We start from the raw sequence: 24211 nt of genomic DNA, 5'->3' as shown, positions 1-24211 counted from the left end.
TTAAATTCTGGAAAGAAGAGTCACCAGGCAACTGCAAGAGTCTCTGGAGCGGGAACTCAAAGTAAACTAGGATTCATGCCTTCTCAACGCACAGAATCATCGCTGAAACGTAAAAACATGGATTCTCCTTGACAGACTCGAACAAGGCCAGGAAGCTCCCCTAAGCCTCCTCTTCCTCCCAGATCTCAATGTCATGGTTGACCAAACCCTCCCTCTGAACAGGCTGAAGGGATAGATTGGATGCTTTCGGGACACCCCTTTTATGGATGTGCACATTCCTTCACTATTGGAGTTGAGAAATGTTCTTCTGTGGTACCCTCCAGAAAAGTGCATAATGATGTCCCACAAGGATGTCTCTCTCCTTGCTTCTCTTCACGGTTTACATCCTTTTTGCCGCTCACATTGCAGATGCAGGAGAAAGGCATACACTTGAGAACATCCTGAAGAACTGCATAAGCACGGTAAAGGGCTTCACCATGTCTATGCTTGGATGAAAGTACCGTATTTTTGTATGAAGTCATTAAAGACTAAAGTGCAAACTGTGGGAGGGGCTGGGTCAGAATCACCTTCTTTTGACTGACATTCTGATCTGCCTCCTTCCTACTTGATTCCCAAAGATCAGAAATCAGGGAATAATCTTCAGTTCGGATCTCCCTCATTAGCCTGTGCCACTGGTCTCTCCACAAACCTACACTGTGGCCCAGGGAGCACACTTCAAACTTTCCCTCATTTGTCTCCACATCCTAGGATCTGACCACTGACTGGAGTGTATAAGCTTTGCTAATGGCCTGGCTACTCTGTTGTAAAGCAGTTCATATGGAGCCCCCAAAAAACCCTTCACCGCACTGCAAGGAGTGCAAACTCTCGTAGCCGAATGTGCCTGCATTTGTTTAAATGTGACTACATTAGACCAGCTCTGAAAGCTCTACATTGTCCCTTTATTGAAATTCAAGTGCAAAGAACCAAGCTCACTGGGTCTAAACATCCCCCATGATCTGACTTACCACTGTGCTAAGGAAAAAACGGAGTCCATCTGATCTAACAATGCACATTTAGATTTACTACTATTTCATACAACGTAACTTGCCGTGTGACAGAGAAAGAAAAGAATTGCACCATTCTTACTGAGATATAACATACTTACTGTGTATTTGTAAAGCACACATTCACCTATTGGGATCTCAGCAATGAATAACAGATATTTATTGTTACCCAATAGGATTCATTTTATCAACCACATATGAATGAAAGACTGAGTGGACCCACCAGGATTTGAACCTGTGACCATGAGGTCAAACACAGGCCCCTGCAGTGGGTGCATTAGTCTACTGAGCCAGCAGACTTGCCTTCTGCTTTCTGTCAGTTCTGGTGTACTGTGTGCTGCGTAGCACCAATGCATGCCCCTTTATGTCATTCTGCATAGGTTCCTGAATTACAAGCAGTATTGTTTGTGTGCAGGAAAGCATACCTTCCCCCAAGGTGAGGCGTAACAAGGAGAAATGTGTTTATTTCCCCTTGTTTTTTCCTCTTGTGCAACCACACATAGAAGAAGGAAGATGCCTCAGGGGATAGCTTTTGTGCAGGAAGGTGTCCCTTCCTGCGCAAAAACAAATCCTGCTTACAACGCAGGCACTCTTGCACCATGGCAGAAGGGTACCTGACTTGGCGCTAGGCAGCACATTGTACACCAGTGCTGGGAAATCACAGGCATGCCCCATATATTGTTAAGTACAGCACATTCCTGTCCTTTCCCTGTCATGCAGCGAAACAAGGTGACTTGCTTCGCTGCGTGATTATTTGTTAAATGTGCCCCTATGTCTACATTCGAGCCACCAGAGAACGCGCAATCTAGACGCATCCGTCTGGACTCTACCTCCGGTGTGTTCAAAACTTCTATTGACATATACTCTTTTTTTTTTCTCCTTTTTTTTAAAAAATAGGTTACTAAGTTACACTACCCAAACTAAATTATCTTTCTAATATATTTCTGCTGGGGATGCGCATTGGAGCCTGAAAATCCCTTGATGTACACCCATCCCGCATCATGTCAGGAATTCGCATTGGCTGCCCCACAAGAAGATGACCCTTTTTAAAGCGCTCCTACTGCTTCATAGCGCCTTTCACTCGCCTGACTCTGGTATCTATCAGATGGGTGAATGCCTACCCTTCCATCCTCAGTGTACCTTCATCGCACCTCTGTTGCTTGCGGTCCTGAAGTTAAGGTGGTTGCTCCATTTCCTTTCAAGCTGCGCGTGCCTGGAAGTAGCTGCTTGCGAACCTTCGAAGCGCTAGCTAGCAATGAGCTGCAGTTTGGTAAGCTGTTAATAAAAACTCGGCGGGTTGCTTCCTCATAATTGGCCAAAGGCTGCGGTTGCTGCGAGTACTTTCAGCGCCAAGACGCATCTAGAAGCAGCTGTGCGCTTTACAAAGCACCTTAATTCATTCATTCATTATCTGTCTTCGGCATCGTATTTTATCTTCAGTCTTTTCTGTCTGCCTTGCAGCACCAGTAAGACCCTGGCACCAGAAGGGCATATAAAGGGTGCTGTTCTTGATGTGTAATTTATCGCCTGCCACTTCCTTTCCATCCTCGGTGGCTGCACAGAGAAGCCTTCTATCAGCCCCGAGCAGATCAGCGGCTGACAAATGTCCCGTTACATAATCCAATTTAACAAAACGCGGGCTGTTTATTTTCTCTCTGCGCTTACATAATTCTGCCCTAAAAGTGATTTGCTTACATGCTGTCAAAGACTTCTGCAGGCATGCTGGAATCATTTCCCATGAGGTCAGTTTTCTTTGGTATTCTCGGTTTGTTTAAGGTAAAGGCTGCGGTGGCAAGAAATAACAAGCATTGGCATAGCCCATAGGTCTCCCCTTTGGGACCTTTTAAGTGTTTAGTTATAGTTGTTTAGTTATTAGTTGTTTAGTGACTATAAAGTAAATGGGTCACCAGATAAAAAGTATGAACGTTGAGGTCATATACAGAAACATGGAGAGCTCATGGGCAACAGTATCAATAGTAAAATGTTTTCTGAACGCTATTTGTGCATGGCCTCAGAGTTGCAACATTGGGCTTGGTTTTGGGCTGATACTGCTCTGTGTTGGGCTGAATTTGGGCTTATACTTGGACAGCTTTGGGCTTCGGATGGGTCTCAAAATCTGGCAACACTGCTGGGCGCGAAATTTGTAGCTTGGTAGGGAGAGCAAAAGCGTTCGTTGAGATTGCAAATGTGTGCCTATGGAATGAACACACATGCCCAGCACAGGCCGAGCACAAACGCAGCGTGTGACACTTTGCAACCATTATGCAGTTTTATATAGCGTGAGCTCGACCCGAAGTTAATTCCAATTGAAGCCCATGTTAGATGTGAAGGGCATCTAACCTGAGCTTCAATTGGAATTCCATAGAGCATATAATCAAGCCCATTATCGCCGTTTTAGCGGCAGTTTTCTGCCGCTAAAGCGGCGCTAATTTTATCGCCTGGCTTGATAATATGCTCCTAAGTGATATCCCCAGAATTACAGGGTATTGAGCCGACGCCATGACTAGAACCTGGTTCCAAAGTATCAAAGTTAGCTCCACATCCTCTCCCTTGTACAGGTGATACTCAACAAATGCCTCATGAAACTTGACCTGGGGACGGCTTTCTTTGCTGAGACCCCTGCAGTGCTCACGGGACGTGTCTATAGATTTTAATTGTGCAATATAGCGCAACCCTAGTTTCAAGGAGCACAAGGGGCTTTGCAGAGGACATTTTATTGCACCGGCAGAGCCCAGATAGCAGTTGCGGTACCTGGAGCGTGCTGTCTTGTTAAACCCTACATTTAACAGACTAGTGGATAGCTTAAGTAATGGGGTAAGTACCTTAGGGCTTAGTTTTTGTTGTTTTTTTTTAACTCGCACATATTTTCATACTACACAAATCTTCATTGCACATCTTCCCAGATTGGGGCAAGGAATATAACGTGATTTCCAAGATATATACGATTTTCCCTTCAGTTGTGGCACATGTGACTTTATTCAGGCCATCGCCCAAGCCTTCCTCACACCAAATACTGTCACATTGGTATCAAACTTTCGACTTACAACCCGGAATATTTCACTGTTTCTTCTCCTATTATCTACTGTTACACAGGGCTGCCTCAAAATCCACCTTCCAGATGTGTGCCCCCAGCACGGAGAGAGAAGGTGACACCCATGCGACTTTACTTTTTAATTGTTTGGAAACATTTTTGCTTTTCCTTTTTTTCACATCCGTCTTCGAGAGAACTGTGTTGAGATATGCGCCTACTAGGACAACAATATGTGGTTTAAACTAAAGCCAACTTGAAGCAGAAACTATAGAATATTGCTAAAATCCTCATGATTTATGAGGCCCCAGGTCATCACACACATGACCTTGGTGCCAGATAAAGGATGTTTGTGAAATCTTCCTTAAAGTTTATAAAGCTCTGTTCAAGCCATGCCCGGTCGTTTCCGGGACCCGAGGACACATTCACACTAGAGTCCACTGTCTGACTTTCACATTCAGCAGCATCAGGTACCCAGCGTTCACTCACTCACTAGTTACTCATTAGGCCAGTGACTGACTCACTCTGACTGTCACTTTCCTGCCCATCGAAGAGTATCCTGACCACTCTCCTAGTAACTCAGTCAGTCGCTCTCTTGTCCACTGACACTCTCTCTCTCTCTCATCACCCACCGGCTCGCTGCATCCCTCACCTCAGAAGCGCAGCTCTCCTGACACACCCGGCCCCGCTGCCGGCACTGAGGGCCGCTCTGCTTCCACCTCAGACTGCACACGCAGCTCTCACCCCGAAGGGTGTATCAGGCTCATATGGTCAGGTACAGCCGAGACCCCCTCCTCCCTTATCAATACTAAGACAGTAACAAGTTTAGCACAAGGAATTTTATTTTTGGATTAGGGAGTCGTAAACCCCCGGTCGTATTTATTAACATAAAATTAAATCAACAATTTTAATTATAATATTTAAACAATACGCAGAAAAACCATTACATTGATTACTTGGATAGGTACAGGTGCAATTTTCCTAACCTTTACATATCTCTAATACAAAGATATTCCTATCCGAATCTAAACATTACATAATCAATAATCATAACAATAACATTTCATTTTCTGCGTATCCCTATTTTGAGCCTACGGCAAGGTCATTAACTGGTGCCAGATCCTTATCAAATTATGCCCGCACTCCAAAGGAGTGCGCATGTGCAGGGGGCCCGTTTACCGTGAGGGTACTTCCCCCCCAGGTCGCCCCCGTACGCCCTTATGCCCACCCTCCAACCGGAGTGCGCATGCGCAGAGGGCTCATTTTCCTTGAGGGTACTTCCCTCCCCCCAGGTCACCCCCGTATGTCCTGTAAATTCTCTCCATAAGGGGTCCTTGCAGTTATGCGCCATTTACTTGCGCCCTTGTGCACGTGCGGGGTGGCCAAGCATCCTACAGGAAAAGCGTGACTCCCCCTCCCTCGCACCCATCCAGCCAACCGGCTGTAACTGCCCCTGGAGTTCTATGAGACACCACTTGTCCCTCCCCCTTGGGCGACGCCATTCAAGAATGGCGCCGCCCTCTAAGGACATTAAATTTACTGCTCACCAATCATGACCTTACCGCCACAGGCCTGCATAGTTGACCGACTATCAGGCCCCCCACAAAAAACTCACCGAAAGGTCATGCCCTGCCCCTATACCCAACGAACTCGGCTAGAAGATCCATAACGATTACAAATCCCTAACTTTGACAGATGGATGCCGTGTTTTAAGAAGCACGACTCTATAGTCTGGAGGTGTGGAGCCCTAGATAGCCTCCCCTTAGGGGATCTTTGCAGTCCGCGTGCCCGGATGTACCCCGGGCCTAGACGTGCCTACCCACCTACTTCTGTGATTAGTGTTTTGCCCAGCCCCCTTATTACCCAAGCGTACCCGGTCATCCCCACCCCGATTGCAGGATAATAATGCGAGGGCTGACTGGCTAAGGGGAAAATGACATCGTCTGGGAGGCACTAAACGGCCCCAATTGATAGCAGTGCGATGTGCCCAGTAGACACAATACCCCAAACAGATACCCCTTGCCGGCGGAAATGCCCCATTGGAAGGTTACACCGGGAGGGCCCCTACGGGCCCCCAAGATCCCCCATGAACATATCATGGAACACAACCTACACTGGACAACTATGTTCTGGGATAGGGTCTGCACAAGCTTCTACCCCTACTGTGGAGCATCCCCACAGCTCGCCTACGATGGCGCCTGCGAGCACAGGTGCCGTAATGGCAGAATACCTTCTCCCGACCAGGGGTGTCGGATCCGCCTTTTACAAACCTGGGTTCAGTCGAGATGGCCAGGCATACACCTGTGAAGTAGCGTACTGCTAAAATACCACATCTGGCAATGACAAATGGTTGACACCTACACCTGCAAAGTAGCGTACTGCTAAATACCCTGACTGGCAACAGCAAATGGTTGACACACTTATATTCAACCAATACAGTGCATGGGCAGCACCATCTCACCCATGCACGCTGGCACCTCTTGAGCTTTTCCATTGATCGCCCATCAGCCTTGATTCTGCTGCTTGCCACTCCCGTCCTGGATCTTCCGGTCCCCTGCCTGCCCACATCTTGTAGTCATTGTGGTGTGGGGCGCCTCCCATGTAACAGTCATGGATCCAGCCGTACATAAATGAAAATCAAACACAGATGATTAGTGTTTTTGTCTTTGGGTAAAGGATACAGTGTGATACAATGTGTGACACAAAACGAATGCAAGATATCATAGGCATCCAACACACTATAAGTGCACAATCCATGAGCGGTAGGTACAGTGCATCGCAGAAACCGAGTGCAGCGATACCGCGTGACAAACCATAAGCCTATAATGCTTGATCAGGTAAATCGGGCGGACCGGTAGCGTGTGTCACAACACAGACATCCAATGAACCAGTGTTCTGGCACCTGGGTGCAGAGATAGTGTGTGCCACAATAAATTAGTGCCTTTTGCTTTTAGATGCCCCAAAACAATTCACAAGTCAACCCTACTTTGTAAGACTGTACCCCCCCTTTCCACACACCCCCAACTTAGGGTGCATAAGTACTGTTGTGACACCACCCGGCCACATAATTTGCCAGCAAACGGATGCATCGATACTGCGTGATACTACTCCTGAAACCGGTCCTACATTTTTTGCCCCCAATGGTTCACAGGTACTGTCTGACAACATAGGCATCCCAATGGCCCTAATGTGCCCCCGCCCCAGAGGGAGTTGGTCCAGTGCGACATAACCCAGGAATGGCCTGCTTAATTTTACAGGCCCAGGCACCTCAGTAATGTGTGACCCCCACGCGGACATCTCACTGTGTAAGTGCCCAGGCACAAGAGTGCAGAGATACCGCGTGACCAACCCTAGGCATATAATGCCACCTTGTACCTGCACAGGGGTGCGACGGTACCGTGTAACGCCACACGGACCCAAGGTACAAGTGCACAGGCACATGGGTGCAGCGGTACTTGTGTAATGCAATACATTATTGTGCATACGTGTATGACCATAAGGGTGTAGATCCAGTGTGGCTGACACCGGTATACAATGCAAACGTGCTTAAGCGGACCGGTGCCGAGGCACCGCGTGACTTAACGCACTCCTAAAGCTTACGTGTACCTGCAAATAGTGCCTAGGGCTTTTGACACCTGCTCCTAATTCCTATGTAACCACCGCACCGCGCGCAAGGATACCCTTGAAGGTGTGACACCAAGGCCTGGGATGTACTGCTTTAACGTCATAAGCGTTGAAAGTATGCTTGAGTGACCCTTACCGCGGCCAGTGCCAAGTATGCCTGACCTCCAAACCATGTAAATAACTTGCAGTAATATGCCAAGCATAAATCCCTCAGTAAGTAATGGCACCCAATGTGGGAACCTGGAGCCTACTCTAGATGTAATTTATATGTAAAGAAAAGAAGGTTTGGGCCAACCTGGCAATTTTATTTTTCCGACTGCATGTGCAGGACCCTACCGTGATAGGTCTGACATACATTTACAGGGCTACCCCTGCGGGTGGCACAACCTGTGGTGCAAGCCCACTAGTAGCATTTGGCTTACAGGCCATGGCACACACCCATGTATTCCCAAGAGATTTACCAGTAAATCAGATACGTCAACCATAGGAAACGTAATCACCGTCACAACTTCCACAGATGGCATATGCTTTATAACCACTGATCAAAAGCGGCAAAGTGCCCATCACCTATAATCAACAGAAAAGGTCCGTAAATTATCAGTCAAAAAGCAAACGCTTCAATAGCACCCTCACCCAGGTTCTGTTTTTTGGCTAGTTAATATCACTTTACACATTTGCCATTCTCAAACATAGGCACGTCACAATCTGAACACACCCTCAACATAAACCACCTTAACACAGCTTCATACAGTGTTACTTAGTGTACTTGTAATACAGGCCTCAGCATTGTTTTAGCAACCAAATGAATTCTCAAATAGCTTGGAATGTGACAAATGCCTACATTGCAACTAAGGCCCTGAGTACTGACTTGCCTGTACAACCCTTATTCGTTCCCAAATGATCTGAAGCCTGTAACAAGTTATATGACCCTGACTTCTTGAGACCTGCATTAGTACTCTTGTCTGCTGTGCAGAAGAACCTCATAAGTATCAAAGCCTCGAGATCCCTCCCTTCTGTTTGCGTAATAGATTCCTAAATAACTCAGCTTCAATAAACAGTGCCTAATATCTGGCTTTGACGCAACCTGTATTGCTAGAAACCCACTGCCTAACCCCAAGTAGCATGCGGCAACGAGGCTCCCACCGAGGAATATCATGTAGGCGTATTTATCTCTTGAGGGTAAGGGAAAGAAATACGCAACTATGGTGTACCCCCTAGCCAGTTTTAAATATCACTTACTAAGGGGAATGGCGTCTGAGCACTTAGAAAAAGGGACGACACATCGTTAGGTAATATTACTTACAAGAGGCAATGCAGTCTGAGCAAGACAAAACTTTGCAAATAGACTGTCAATTTAGAGCGCGTATCACTGCACCATATCCTTCACGCGAGGAACATTGAGAATATAGTCTTATAATTGGGAGCGCTTAGTGTAAAGTCGCGTTTGAAATCCGGTATAAAAAATTATGTCCAACATAGTTGTGCTCCGCAAGGGAGCATAAGATGTGACTGTGTTTTAGCCTGAGAGAACTTGTGTAAGGCATGGAGGGATATGGTTCAATTTCAATGCTAAAAGCGCGAACTCGACCCGAAGGTATTGGCGCGCTTTACATATGCACCGGTTACGTTACACAAGGACACGTTCATGTATTTTTGTTAGTATGCACGGAGAGATTTGCCTATACTCACAGGATGTGGACGCTACCCCGAAGCTCGAACCCTGATTTCCAACACCAAAATCGGCAGCTCTAGCCACCAAAGCTCTCAAGTAAACCCAGATCTGAGCATGAGCGCTTCACCCAGACCAGGGAGTCGCTTTTGATGCTTGCTCCCCTCGCCCTCAGTTTAGAGTGTTAGAAACTACAAGTCCCAGAATACACTGCAATAGCCTGAAAGGTAATTAGGTACTCATGCTGGACCTAGGCAATATAAGATCTCTGACGAGGATGGTGGGGAGAGCACGTACAGGCCAGTGAAACTGTTACTTTCACAATGTGCTTGTGAGTCCTAAACCATTGGACTGAAACAAAGATAAATAAAACGCTTCACCGTCATATAACAAAATTCCTCATTGAGAGCCCGATCCATCATGTCATTTATGTTTCTTGAATAAACAACAGGCTTCAATGCATATTATTGATCATGTAGTCCTTCGCTTTTGATGTAAATAACAAAGCTTCGTGCACGTTTCTTTTTTCAATAAAGTACACAGAGGCTTAACATGAAAAGGCAGGCATCCTTCCCAAAAAGTGGCTCACTTAAAAATTGCCTCAGATTCTATATGACATTCCAAATAAAGGTAGAGTTGTCATGCTTTAAAAAATTGTGATAGAATCCTCCCCGTCTATTCGCCACTGGAGCTCACTCCTTCCTCTCCAGTGACGCACTCCTGCCCCGTTGCACCCACACCAGATGAATGACAAACTCGAAGCACGGTTTAAATACCTTACATTAAATCGCAGCATTACATCGTTGCGCCAGAACATGCTGCATTTTTATATAGCTCTTGCACCCGTGTGACATTTGCTACGTTTTCTTAATTCAAGGGCCCCCGCCATTGACAAATTACGCTGCAAGTGCATGCTCACCATCATTATAAAAAATGGGGGGGGCGGCCGCCATCTGCACCGCAGCCGACCGACACAGCTGTTCCTCTTGCGCTCGATCGCCTCCTCCGCCGCCGAGCCCAACACCGGCACTAGTCGCACGCAAAACCCAGCTGATCTTCTCATCACGCAGATCTCGAGAAGGCAACCTCCACGCTCGTCCGGTGATGCAGCACACGTCCCCCGCCAGGCGCTGCACTGATCGTCTGAGAACTCCCGCTTTAGTCGGCGATAATACTGGGCCCCACTCTGCTCTCTGCTCGAGTCTTCGACGACCTACGAAACAAAGAAGAAGAAATTAAAAATACAGCCTCCTAGCGAGGCTGTTGTCCTTAAAGGGCAGGCTGTGGAAGCGGCGAGCAAAGAGGTAGACTCCGCCGCTCCCCAGCCTTTTATTCGAAACTATTCAAGCCAGGCCAGTTCTAACCAGCCTGGCCTTGATGTGATGCGTGCCTTGGAAGTGATTACAATCACTTCCGGGGCACGCCCCCCCAAAAACCTAGAGACCAACGATTGGCGGGACGAGCCTGTCGCGTCACCCTTGCGTGCGACAGGCCCGCCCGCCCCTGTGTGGTCATCGGGGGCCGGCGGGACCGCCATACATGCAGCGTGTCCGATGCCGGCCCCGCCTTACTAGCTGTGGAGGACGGAAGCTAGAGAGGGACGCGAGGGCAGGATGGGGATCGGGGACCCATGAACTCTGTCCTCATTCACCGCCGGGGGTCACCCCCTACTGCCTGTAAGGAGAAAGAGATGAGCCGAGAAGCGGTCCCTGGCAGTGCCTTTGGCCACTTGGTACCACCACGAGGCACTTGTGCCGGAAGACCCGCGGCTCACACGACAAGAGATCACATGAGTGAAGTGGCGACTTCAGTCGGAACAGCCTGATAACACTGCTCACGGGTCTAGTGTGTTTGGGGAGTGGGGGGATGAGGGGGGGAGGTGTTTCTCAAAACCCATTTAAACAGATGAACAGTGGCTTAACGGATAGGGCGGCCGACTTTGGTAGAACCAGGTTCGAGTCTAGCGGAAGGCTCAAACATCCTGCGATTCTGGGCAAATCACTTCATCGCCCCCTGCCTAAAAATGAATGTGCCCATCTGTAATGCAACTTGTGCTCATGTAAAGCGCTCTGATACCTTCGGGTCGAGTTCGCACTATATAAAACTGCAAGTATCAAAAACACACACACAACACTGCCACAAAGAGATGCGAGTCTCTAGTATACGCAAAAGTCACCCAGGAGACATTTTACGAAGTGGCGTATAGTTAGGGGCGTAAGTCGACCTCTGCAGCCCCTGGGAGCAGCCCAACACCCCCCCTCCGCACCTTAAACCTCTAAGCCAATGGATGTCTGTGAGACAATCAACACCTAGAGCCCCTCATTACCATTCCACAGGGGCCTCCATTATGTTGTGTAAAGGCATTGCTCAGTGCGGGGTGTTGTGGGGGTGTTATGGGGTTACTCTCAGTGCGGGACCACCAGGGGCGGTCCTTCACACACTTCAAGCCCCCCCTTCATGTCCGCGGCCTTCCGCATATTGACCCACTCTGATCATTTCCAGAGCAGAAAAAAAGATCGTTATGAAGAAAACAAATGAGGTATTTGCAAAATAATGAGGCCCGCCGCTTTTTAGGTTGTTTTGGCCATAAACAGGCGCAGCACAAGTCCGCTTTTACAAAATCCGCCGCAGAACAGGTTATTCTTACATCTCGCTCCTGTGTGACTTCATTATTTTCCAACTTGTTCCTTATTATTAATATCCGTCAGTTTCAATCCACGCAACTTTAAATCCAGCTCCCTGTTCGGAGGTTTTGTTATTAATAAACACGCCTTCGATCGGCAGCGGTATGTTCACACTTTTACAGATTAAAATAATCACAGATTTCACCGGACGGCGACATCGAATCACTGAAGGAAAACAAACGAAACAGGAACATGTCATTTTTATTCGGACTTGTTGACTCCGTAGGACATTGTTTTGACCAAGAGGGACACACAGAAAACAACAGAAGCTAAAGTTGAACAAAGTAGACTACAAGATTAAAAACAGGATAAAAGAAGATCACAATTTAATATTGTAAATTCATATTGATACTGATACTTAACTCTCCAGAGACATGAACAGATGTCAATAACGCAAAACACTGAAGAAAACACTCATATTTCAATGTATGCGTAGAGAGTACTAATATCTATCTATCTGTGCGCGCACACAGTTGAAGGAAGAAATTCATGGACAACCAAACCAACTCAAACAACGATAAATGCGTCTCACTCTCGGCGGGGGGAGTGCGGTCGAGAGCAGGGACACGCAGCGTTTACCTTGCGGGAGAGAGCACGATAATTGCTAACAGATGGCGCCGCTCGCTCCCGCAAGGGAAATGCCAAACGTGCATGCCTTGCAATTGAAAGCAATTCAAAGCGTGCACGTTTTGGGGCAAAAAAGCAAATCGATTTCAAGAGGTCCCCTCCTATGCAGAGCAGTGCATGCGCGCTGCATAGGCGAGACCTAAAAAATGAAAGCATTTTGTTCCTCAGACTAGGCTTTTGATGAGTGGATGGCTTGATGGTATTCAAATCGTGTGCTTGACTTGGATCTATGAAGATTATAAAAGCATAATTCTTTAAGACAAGAACTAACTAGTGTGATGGGAAGAGGGGCACATGACGTGGCATGGTCTGGAGTGTATTTACCCATAGGCACATGTTTATTCATTCAATAATGCTGCGTGTGACACACACACACACACACACACACACACACACACACACACACACACACACACACACTCTCTCTCTCTCTCTTTATTTTTCTCTTGCTCTCCCTCTTTCTCTCTCTATTTCTGTTTCTCTCCCCACTTCCATGATAATCAGCATGCCAACATAACCAAGTGTGATGGCATCCTGGGACTGCCATCTTGCGGGGTTAATTGTGGTGAGGAGGGACAATCAGCCTTGCCACATCCCACCCCCCTCCAGCCCACACAATCCGATCTTGGGCTGAATTATGTGCCCGGTGTTGAGAGGGAGCGGAGACAGGAGTAGGGTCAGAGTTAATGGGTGGGTATCATTCCATCAGTTGAGTGGGCAAGATGATCTAGTTCCAGTCTATACCATCTGGTCCATATTTGTCTTTAGATGACAAACTCACCCCACAGATCCTACCTTTGTACCCCCAAAGACAGTGGTTGAAATGCCTGCAGCTAGAATGTGGAGGGAAGGTGAAGGGAAGGTGAAACTTAGTACACTTTATCGCATCAGATTAGAAGGGTTGAATTATTGCCATCTATGAGAAGGACCTTTAAGGTTTCATCACATCAACCTACCTTACCTGAAAATTAGGTTTACAGAATATGATGATGTCACTTAAAGTTTTCATTTGATTTATTCGCCGCCAGGAAGTTCTTTACTCAACAAATATCAACTACTTGGGTAGTATTGTTGAGATCTGTAAAATGATACCAGTGCCCATTGAAACAGATACAGGACTTGCAGCTTGAGGTCATGAACAATTATTTTGAGGATTTTCCAGACTAAAGAATATGTTTTTGTAAATGATCAAAGTGTCAGGTTCTCAACAATATTTCCGCAGGAACGTCATGAACATGAAGCAAGGTCCACAACTTCTTGGAGCCACCTATTGCACCCAATGTAGTCAAAGTGACAATGCTAACCCGGAGTAGAAGGGAAACAAAACAAGGAAATGGGGGAAAGATCCCACGTCGAAACCCTAATGGCAACAGGGCCCATCAGAACAAGGCAAAAGGCTGTAGATAAGAGAGAAGTAGAGAGAACAAATTAGCATGTGGAAGGGTTCACCTTCTATCCCTTTCTTCCCTATACAATACTACGCAGTACCTTGAAGACTCACTTCTTCCATTTAATATGAATAGGTGGGGTGTAGTGCTTGTGTCTGGTGCTGGAAAAATAATGAGGAACTACTAAGTATGGGGTACTCGGAAAAGGGGTTTAGGATACCAAATGACCTATGCTAGTACCAGATGAACCCACCTATCAACCAGGACTTAACGTGAAACTATTCCTGTAGATCTCTGTCATTAACAACTCAACAGAAGTAAAACCTTAAAGTTCAGGTAATTAATTGTCTTTATTCTTTCTCCAAAAACAGGTACATAGAATGCAGGGACGGATCTCCACAGCGCCGAGAACACAGGATCAAATAAGTAATTTGCACAAAAAAAAAAATACTAGATTAAATGTCAGCGCTGTTACCGTCTAATTCGGTAATGTAGCTTTGCCTTGTGCTTCTTTCTTTTTTATATATAGGTAGCAAAATGGACGACCAGGACATGGAACACCGAGACGACCTAAACAGGAGACACGCCACAACGACACAGGACGCAGATGAGGAGCAATGCGTCCCGGAAGTGCCAGGTTAGAAATGCCGAAGTGACACACTATCCCGAAACAAGACGCGAAGCGTCACTGCTTGGGGGAGGCAGGATTTGACTTGCCTGACCGGCCCCCGCGCATGTGCGCTCCCGGGTGACGGCCATCTTTGTAGTTCACCGGTAGGGGGGAGGATCAGCAACCGTGACACAAAGTGACAATATTCCAATTTGGGGTTTTATGACTGGGCTTGCGCTGGGATTGCTGGGCCTGCTGACCTGTAAGTCTCTCCTGCTTGGGCCTAACCGGTTGTCATTCGGTGGGGGGCACGCCGGTTTCACTACTGGTGGATTGGAATATTCTAATGTGGGGTAGTGGGAGAGAGCACCTCCAAACATGCATATGGTGGGGAAGGTGCTGATGCCTTGCTTGCTATCTGTAGTGCAGGACTGTCAATCTGGGCTTCCTCAAAGATGGGCCATAGTTCTAATAATGCCTCTCTTCTGTCTCTCTTTTGACCCGTGTATTTGGTTTGTATGTGTGTTCTCATGTGTTCAAATGCGTTAGTGTCAATAGTTCCCTCACTTGGCCAGCTAAATGTGTGTGCCTTTGAGTGTGCCTACCATTCTTGGCAAAACTTATTACGTTTTTTAGCCTGTGTGGGGAACATGGTTTGCATGTGTTTTAATGGTGACTCCATGGTAAGTTTGGTAGTTTTAGAGGATAAGATTCCTTAGCTTCTCTGTTTTAGGGAATCTTTGGTTATGATCAAATTGTGGGGAACTGCTTGTTGGACCTGGCCCATTTCGTAGGGTTCTCCCCAAAATGTTAGCCTTCTTCCTCCTGTTTTTCTGACCTTATTTTTGTTGGCTATAGGACTCTCTGCACTTTATCTCTACTAACCAGTGCTAAAGTGCACATGCTCTCTACCTAAAATGTAATGATAATTGGTTTCTCCATGATTGGCATATTTGATTTACTAGTAAGTCCCTAGTACAGTGCACCATGTGTGCCCAGGGCCTGTAAGTCAAATGCTATTAGTGGGCCTGCAGCACTGATTGTGCTCCCCACATGAATAGCCTTGCAAGCATGTCTCAGACCTGCTACTGCAGCGTTTTTAACTGCTATTTTGACCTGGCAAGTGCACCCACTTGCCGGCCCAAACCTTCCCTTTTACTACATGTAAGGCACCCCTCCGGTAGGCCCTAGGTAGCCTCCAGAGCAGGGTGCAGTGCATTTAAAAGGTAGGACATGTCTTCTTGTGACTTTTCTTGTCTTGGTAGTGGAATACTGCTAATTTTGTTTTTCAAAACACCAAGACCTATCTCTCTCATAGGTTAGCAATAGAGCTGCCTTGTAACAATTTACAAGTGTAACTGCCAATTGTGATAGAAAATTGGAGTTAGGTGTCTCTGGACTTACAATTTAAAAATACATCTTTTAGTGAAGTTGGTTTTAAAATTGCAAGTCTGAAAATGCTGTTTACTTTAGTCATTCTGTGCCTTTGCCTGACTCTGAATACACGTCTGGGTCAGGATGACAGTTGGACTGTTTGTGCATTCACTTTAGACAGTCACACAAAGGGAGCTGAGGTGTGCACTGCATATCCCGATGGCCCATCACCAGCCTGATGGGCCTTCTTGAGCTAGAGTGGTGGGAGGAGTTGACACTGACACCTGAATAAGACTTTGCTTGTCCTCACACACAGCCATCTCCACCCCCCTGTAGAGTGTCTGGAGCCAGGGAAAGGAAAGGCACGTCTTGTACACTACAAAGACTTTCTCTTGAAGTTTGCGTACCTTGCCCTGCTAGGTCGCTCCCCAGCCTCTGCGCAGCCCCCCTGAGTGCCGGTCTGGTTCGCCCACTGTCTGATTCCCAGTCCCTGATTGCCGGATCGCCGATTCCCGCCGTTTTTTTCCCCCGCTCCCCTTCCCCTCACTGCTTTGGTTCCCGCCCCCCTCCCCCCGTTGCCTGGTTTCCCGCCGCTGCTCCCCTGCAGCCCTGCCCCCCGAGCATCCCATTCGCCTCCCCGCTCCCGCCTCCCAGCTGCCCCTCCCTCCCTCAGCCCCTCTTATGAAGGCCGCGCAGCGGCCGCGCCGAAGGCGCGCCAAAGGCAAGCCCGTCTGCGCCCGTCCGCGCCTGGATCACGCCCAACACCAGAACCCCTGGACCCCACGCTCGCCACGACGCCAGACTCAGATACGACGCCGACTCCCTCCACGCACTCAACGCCGGCCGACACAACACCTGCTTCCAGGCCACCCCGAAACGGACCCACGGACCCTTCTCCTGCTGCACGTGCAGCTTCACCTGCGGCAGACCCACCAAACCTCCTAGAACTGGACCCAACCACCTCCGCTGCATTCTACTCAACACCCGCTCTGCACGCAAACACGCTGTCGAGCTCTGGGACCTGCTCGACACCTTCGCCCCAGACGTGGCCTTCCTCACCGAGACCTGGTGGAACGACTCCTCGGCACCCAACATCGCCATAGCCATCCCGGATGGCTACAAGATCACCCGCAGGGACCACGCCAATAGCATTGGAGGAGGAATAGCCATCGTCTACAAGTCCACCCTCAAGGTCACCACCCAAGCAGATGACACCCTCAACACCGCCGAACACCTGCACTTCCGGATCCACACCGACCCCAACACCACCCTCAGAGGAACCCTCATCTACAGACCCCCCAGACCACGAGCACAGTTCAGCGACTCCATCGCTGACCTCGCCAGCACCCACGCACTTGCCTCCATGGACTACATCCTCCTCGGGGACCTGAATTTCCACCTCGAGAAAAACAACGACGCCAACTCCGCCACTCTGAACGAAAACCTCGCCGACCTCGGCCTCTGACAACTCGCCACCGCACCCACCCACGCCGCAGGCCACACGCTGAATGCCATCTTCTCCACAAGCACCCACGTCGCCTTCGACCACACCTCCGAACTCCACTGGACCGACCACCGCTGCATCCACTTCACCTTCAAAAAACCAACCACGCACCATCGCACCCAACAGCTGCCGCGCCGCTGCTGGAACAAAGTCACAGAAGACCAGCTGACCACCACCCTCGCCCAGAACCCACCTATCAACCCCACCTGCCCTGACGTCGCAGCCCGCAACCTCAGACAGTGGATCGACGACTGCGCCAACACCCTCGCCCCACTCAAGAGACCATTCTACAGCCACGCCAGCAGGAGAGCCACCTGGTTCACAGACGAGCTCCTGACCACCAAACGCGCCTGCCGGAAGCTGGAGAAGAAATGGCTCCACAAACGAACGCCAGAAAACCACGCAGCCCACAAAGACGTCACCACCTCATCAGACTTGCCAAGAGATCCTCCTTCAAAGACCGCCTGGATAACAACGCACACAACAGCAAAGAGCTCTTCCGCATCGTGAAAGAACTCTCCAATCCCGACGCCAGCGCCAATGACATCCCGCCCTCACAAGAACTGTGCGACTCACTGGCCATCTTCTTCCACCGCAAGATCGCTGACATCCACGACAGCTTCAACTCCACGACCGCACCAACGATGCACGACTCCTCCCGCCCCGCGATCACCAACAGCGCCAACCGCCTGACCTCCTGGGCCAACACCAACGACGACGGGACACGCAAAATCATGAACTCCATCCACTCAGGATCTCCGTCAGACCCATGCCCACACCACGTATTCAACAAAGCAGATGCGGCCATCGCACCCCAACTATGGAAGGTCATCAACATCTCCTTCGAAAAGGCGACATTTCCGGAAAGCTGGAAGCACGCTGAAATCAACGCCCTCCTCAAAAAGCCCAAGGCGGACCCCACGGACCTCAAGAACTTCCGACCCATCTCCCTGCTCCCATTCCCGGCAAAGGTCATCGAGAAAATCGTCAACATCCAACTGACCCGCCACCTCGAAGACAACAACATCCTGGACCCGTCCCAATCCGGATTCAGACGTAACCACAGCATCGAGACAGCCCTCATCGCCGCCACAGTCGACATCAGACGCCAACTGGACAGCGGCGAAACATCAGCCCTCATCCTCCTGGACCTGTCAGCCGCATTCGACACTGTCTGCCACCGCACCCTAAAGACATGCCTCCAAGAAGCCGGAATCCAAGAGAAGGCCCTTGACTGGACCACGTCCTTCTTCTCCGGCAGAACCCAGAGCGTCCGTCTCCCACCTTTCCGGTCAGAAGCCACCGACATCATCTGCGGCGTCCCCCAGGGCTCATCCCTCAGCCCGACGCTGTTCAACATCTACATGGCCCCCCTCGCACAAGTGGCCCGCCACCACAACCTCAACATCATCTCCTACGCCGACTACACCCAGCTCATCCTCTCCCTCACCAAGGACCCTCACACCACCAAAACCAACATTCACGAGGGCATGAAGGCCATCGCCGACTGGATGAGGAGCAGCCATCTGAAACTGAACTCGGACAAGATGGAGGTCCTCATCCTCGGACCCACCCCCTCAGCCTGGGATGACTCCTGGTGGCCGACCGCTCTGGGGACAGCACCGACACCAACCGACCACGCACGCAACCTAGGATTCATCCTCGACTCCTCCCTCTCCATGTCCAAGCAAGTCAACGCCGTCTCCTCCTCCTGCTACAACACCCTACGCATGGTCCGCCGGATCTACAAATGGATCCCGACCGAAACAAGAAGAACAGTGACACAGGCCCTCGTCAGCAGCAGACTGGACTACGGCAACGCACTCTACGCAGGAATCCCAGCCAAACACCAATGGCGGCTACAACGCATCCAAAACGCCTCCGCCCGACTGATCGTCAACGCCCCCCACCGCAGCCACATCACCCCCGTCCTGAGAGACCTGCACTTGCTCCCCATCGACAAGAGGATCACCTTCAAGCTCCTCACCCACGCACACAAAGCACTCCACAACGCCGGACCAGCCTACCTGAACAGCAGACTCAGCTTCTACACCCCCACCCGCCAGCTCCGCTCCGCCAACCTCACCCTCGCAGATGTCCCCCGCATCCAACGTACGACCGGCGGCGGCAGATCCTTCTCTTACTCACCGCCAAAACCTGCAACACCCTCCCAACCCACCTACGACAGACCCAGACCCAAGACCTACTCACCTTCAGAAGACTCCTCAAGCCCTGGCTCTTCGAGCAGTAGCGACACCCCCCCCCCCCCCCTCACCCCCCCTCCCCACCCCTCAGCGCCTTGAGACCCTCACGGGTAAGTAGCGCGATTTACAAGTACTCTGATTGATTGTTTGATTATTTCAAAGGCTGAAATGGGAATAAGTACTGGACCTCTGACACCATATTCTCAGAACACTTTGGGGTTGATGACATTCTTCCAGGAAGAAGAGCTGGATTGCTTTCAGCAGGGAATGCCACTTTTCTTTTTTTTTTTTTTTTTAAACTAGCCAAGGCGCGCCGAAGGCGCGCCTAAGGCAAGCCCAATGGCGCCCATCCGCGCCACGACCGTGCCAGGTGCCAGGGATGTCGCCCGTCTCACCTTAGATCTCCAGTCTAGGATTTGCTACACTAGAGAGGGTCTGCTAGATCTTCGACCGGCTGCGCTGCCCTGTCACCAAATATGGGACCCTGAGCTCCTACCCAGGAAGTTATACCGAGGGTGCATAGGCTGCAATATTAGCTGGAAGCAGGAAAGTAAGAACTGCTCAGATATTATTGCCTTTAGGCCCCCCTTTAATCAGATGGTTGCACATGGCTCTCTTTTAAATGCTAGATCTATTATCAAAAATAAAATCGCTTTTAGAGACTTTGTCTCAGCTAGATAACCAACTTGGGTTTTTGTTACAGAAACGTGGGCGACGGATGCTTCAGGCCCTGATCTGGTAGGCGCTATCCCTTCTGGGTACACCTTGTCTAGACTTGATAGAGTAGGCCGGCGGGGAGGAGGGTTGGGAATCTTGTATAAAGATGCTCTTATTTGTCGGAGACAGGCTCTGACTACTCCCTCTGATTCTTATCAGGCTTACTATTTTTCTATCAACCTTCACCCCACGGAAAGCTTTTCTACCATTTTATGCTATAGGCAACCGGGCCATAGGACATCCTTCAGTCAGGACTTTAGCAAACTGGTAGAACCTTATCTGGAGAGATCCAACATAACGATCCTGGGGGATTTTAATTTCCATTTAGAGAACACCTCCTGTAGGGATAGTCAAGGCCTCTTGGAAACTCTGGGCTGCTGTGGTTTTGCGCAGCTGGTCGGAAGTTCCACTCATATTGCGGGGCATACTCTCAGCGTTTTTTTTTTTATGATGCAAGGCTAAAGGTGGGGCAGCCAATCTCTCTAGCCTTATCACTTTGCTGTCCCGTTTGACTTATACGTTCAGGCGTTAGTATCGCTTACCTCGAGCGACAAGAAAGTGGAGGAAAGAAGGAATTTTAACCGTATAAATAAGGATGCACTTTCGCATTTCCTTAATAAGCTGGAGCCCGCCAAGCAGCTTGATGCCAATTCTGCTGCCGTGGAGCTATCCCAAATATTGACAGTAGCAATGGATTCCCTTGCTCCGGTCAAGAAGCATTATTCAGCAAGAATAAGGCCTTCGGCTCCCTGGTTCACAGAGAGACTCAGAAAGCTCAGACAGGGCTGTCGTAAACAGGAGAGGCTGTGGCTTGCTCACTTAGAACCCCCTGAGAGGGAACGACATAAGCAATGTCTGAAAGATTATAATGCGGCCATTATGGAGGAAAAGAGATTATACTTTTCCAGGGTCACCGCCTCCCTGAAATCTTCTAGGGATCTTTTTAAGATCATTAATTCTTTCATCTCCCCACATGTATCTGATCCCTCAGAGGTTTCGCAGGAACTCTGTGATAAAATTTCGGATTTTTTTCAAGCCAAAATTTGCTCTGTTGGAAACAGCGAACTCCAGTATTAGGTCTGGATTGCAAACTTCTATTCCCTCCGGTGAGGTCCTCCCCTTGCGGGAGACCCCCAGGCTCCTTACTTTCCCCCCCATGTCTTTGGAGGTGACGGATAGGCTCCTGGACCGTGTCAACTCAGGCTCCCCTCTAGATCCTTGCCTGCTTAAGATCGTGATCCCTCTTTTTATGGAAGTCATGAACGTCGCCATTTCTGAGGGAGTCTATCCTTCGCTGTGGCATATAGCGGTTGTTAAACCACTATTGAAGAAACCCTCTTTAGATCCTGGTGAACTGAAACATTTCCGACCGATCTCCTTGCTTCCCGGTACTTCCAAGCTTTTGGAGGCCTACTTAAATCTCCATCTCAGCACATATCTAAAAGACCACCATCTCCTGGATGGCTCTCAACATGGTTTCAGGAGATATCATAGTACGGAGACAGCCTTGACAGCAGTCTTTAATAACATCTGGACTCAGGTCGATGCCGGCCATACCACTCTTCTGGTGCTTATGGATCTCACCGCGGCCTTTGACACTCTATCTCCTCACTGGCTGGTGGCTCGCCTTGGAGAGATGGTTGTCGGGGGTACTGCTCTGACTCCTTCCTTGGTGAACGTGAGCAGAGGGTGAAGCTAGGCCAGTTCTTTTCAGCCCCTAAAGCTTTGCAGTGTGGTGTCCCTCAGGGCTCCTCTTTGAGCCCTACACTTTTTAAGTGGCCCCGCTCGCAAAAGTGGTGAGATCTTTTGGGCTGGAGGTGTTGTCCTATGCGGACGACACCCAAATAATGGTCTCCATAACGCATACTGTAAAAGATTCTGCCCTCAATTTTAGGAACTGCATGGAGGCAGTTTCCCTTTGGATGGTGGAAATTTTCTTGAAACTGAATGGAGAGAAGACCGAGGTCTTGATTGTTGGGAGTGATCGGGAAATCTGGTCCAGTGACTGGTGGCCGGCCATGCTTGGTATCTGCCCCTGTCCAGTTTCTCATGGGAAGAACCTAAGGGTGATTGTGGACAATGCCCTCTCTCTGTATCTTCAGGTAAACAGGACTGTCTCCACCTGTTTCGGTATCATCAGGATTCTCAGAAAGATCTCCCACTACCTTTCTTTCGAAGCACGCAACCAGGCCGTCATTGCCTTGGTAACGTCCAGATTGGACTATTGCAATGCCCTTTATTTGGGCATTAATAAAGGTCTTATTCACCGGTTACAGATGGTGAAGAATGCTGCGGCCAGGCTGATATTGAATCTCCCTAGACATCATTCAGTTACAGCCTCGATCAAGCTTCTGCACTGGCTCCCGATGGATCATAGGATCATTTTTAAGATCCTATGCCTGACTCATGAAGCCTTCTATGACTCTGGTTCCGAGGGCATCAAGTCGATTGTCCATCATTATGCTCCCACCAGATCCCTTCGGTCCTCGGATAAAAAACCTACTCACTGTTCCCAGGTTGAAGAAGGTTAAATGGGGTGGCAGAGACTTTTCCACCGCGGCGCCCAAACTGTGGAACTCTCTTCCAGTAGAAATCTCTAGTGAGGGCTTGCTACCATTATTTCGCAAGGCCTTAAAGACCTGGCTTTTTCGTGATTCTTCAGTATGAGCATGATCTCTTTCTCATCGTCTTCTGATGTTTTGCATCCAGTTCCTTGACGCCTTTGGGCTAAGTTCGCGCTTTTACAAGTCTAAATTCATTCATTCATTTATTCATACAGCGCAAACTTGACCAGAAGGTAACAGAGCGCTTTACAGAGTACGCACAACAATAATAACATGAGGTACATAAGGAGTGCATAGAGATATATATAGTAATGGTAACAAATAAGCACAACAATAATAACATGAGGTACATAAAAATATATATAGTAATGGTAAAAATACAAATGGTGTACAACAGGATATGGAAAAAAATAGGAGCACCTACTGGGGTTACATAAAGCGCCAATAAAAATACACGGCAACAAAATGTATAAAAGATGATTCCTGAGATAGACATGAATGGGAGTTGCCAGGGAAGGGAGAGAAGATGCATAGATGCAGCTAAGGTAGTGGAGGCACTTGGCACTAGTGTTCAAGGCAACTTGGTGCTTGACAAAGTAGGAACGATATCAGTAACACGAGGTACAGAAAGACACAATAAACATATGTAGTACACCAGGAATAGTGGGATATATAAGCAGAATAGCAGTGGTACCCGAGCTACATAAAAGTGTACATAGCTGTACAAATCGACAGTAAAACAAAGAAGAGTATGATCAACAATGTACATAAAAGTTCTGCGGTAGTTAAGGAGGGAGGATGCAGGCTGGGGGTACTAGAGTCACAGTTATCCCCAAGGTAGCAATGCATAGAATAAGGAGGGGGGTGAAGTGAAACATAGGCCCAAGACTTGGGCAAGCTATGGAGTGACGGAAGGCCGTGGACAAAATAGAGTGAGGGGTCAAACAGGGAGTGGGGCATGGTCAAGTCTTTAGTGAGAGAGGAATTTGTTGGATAGGATTTTTTTACTTTTTTCTTGAAGAAGGATGTAGATGTGTTACATCTGATCTCAGTGGGGAGAGAGTTCTAGATATTAGGGGCCTTTCCAGAAAAGGAACAGTAGTAGCTTTTCTTTTTCTTGAATTTTTGTGGCTTGAGCAGTAAGAAGCTTGTACTTCTGAAGGATTTGTTCCCAC

The sequence above is a fragment of the Triturus cristatus genome, chromosome 6, assembly GCF_964204655.1.
Source record: "Triturus cristatus chromosome 6, aTriCri1.1, whole genome shotgun sequence".
Taxonomy (NCBI): Eukaryota; Metazoa; Chordata; class Amphibia; order Caudata; family Salamandridae; genus Triturus; species Triturus cristatus.
Note: the sequence above shows the minus strand (reverse complement) of the source record.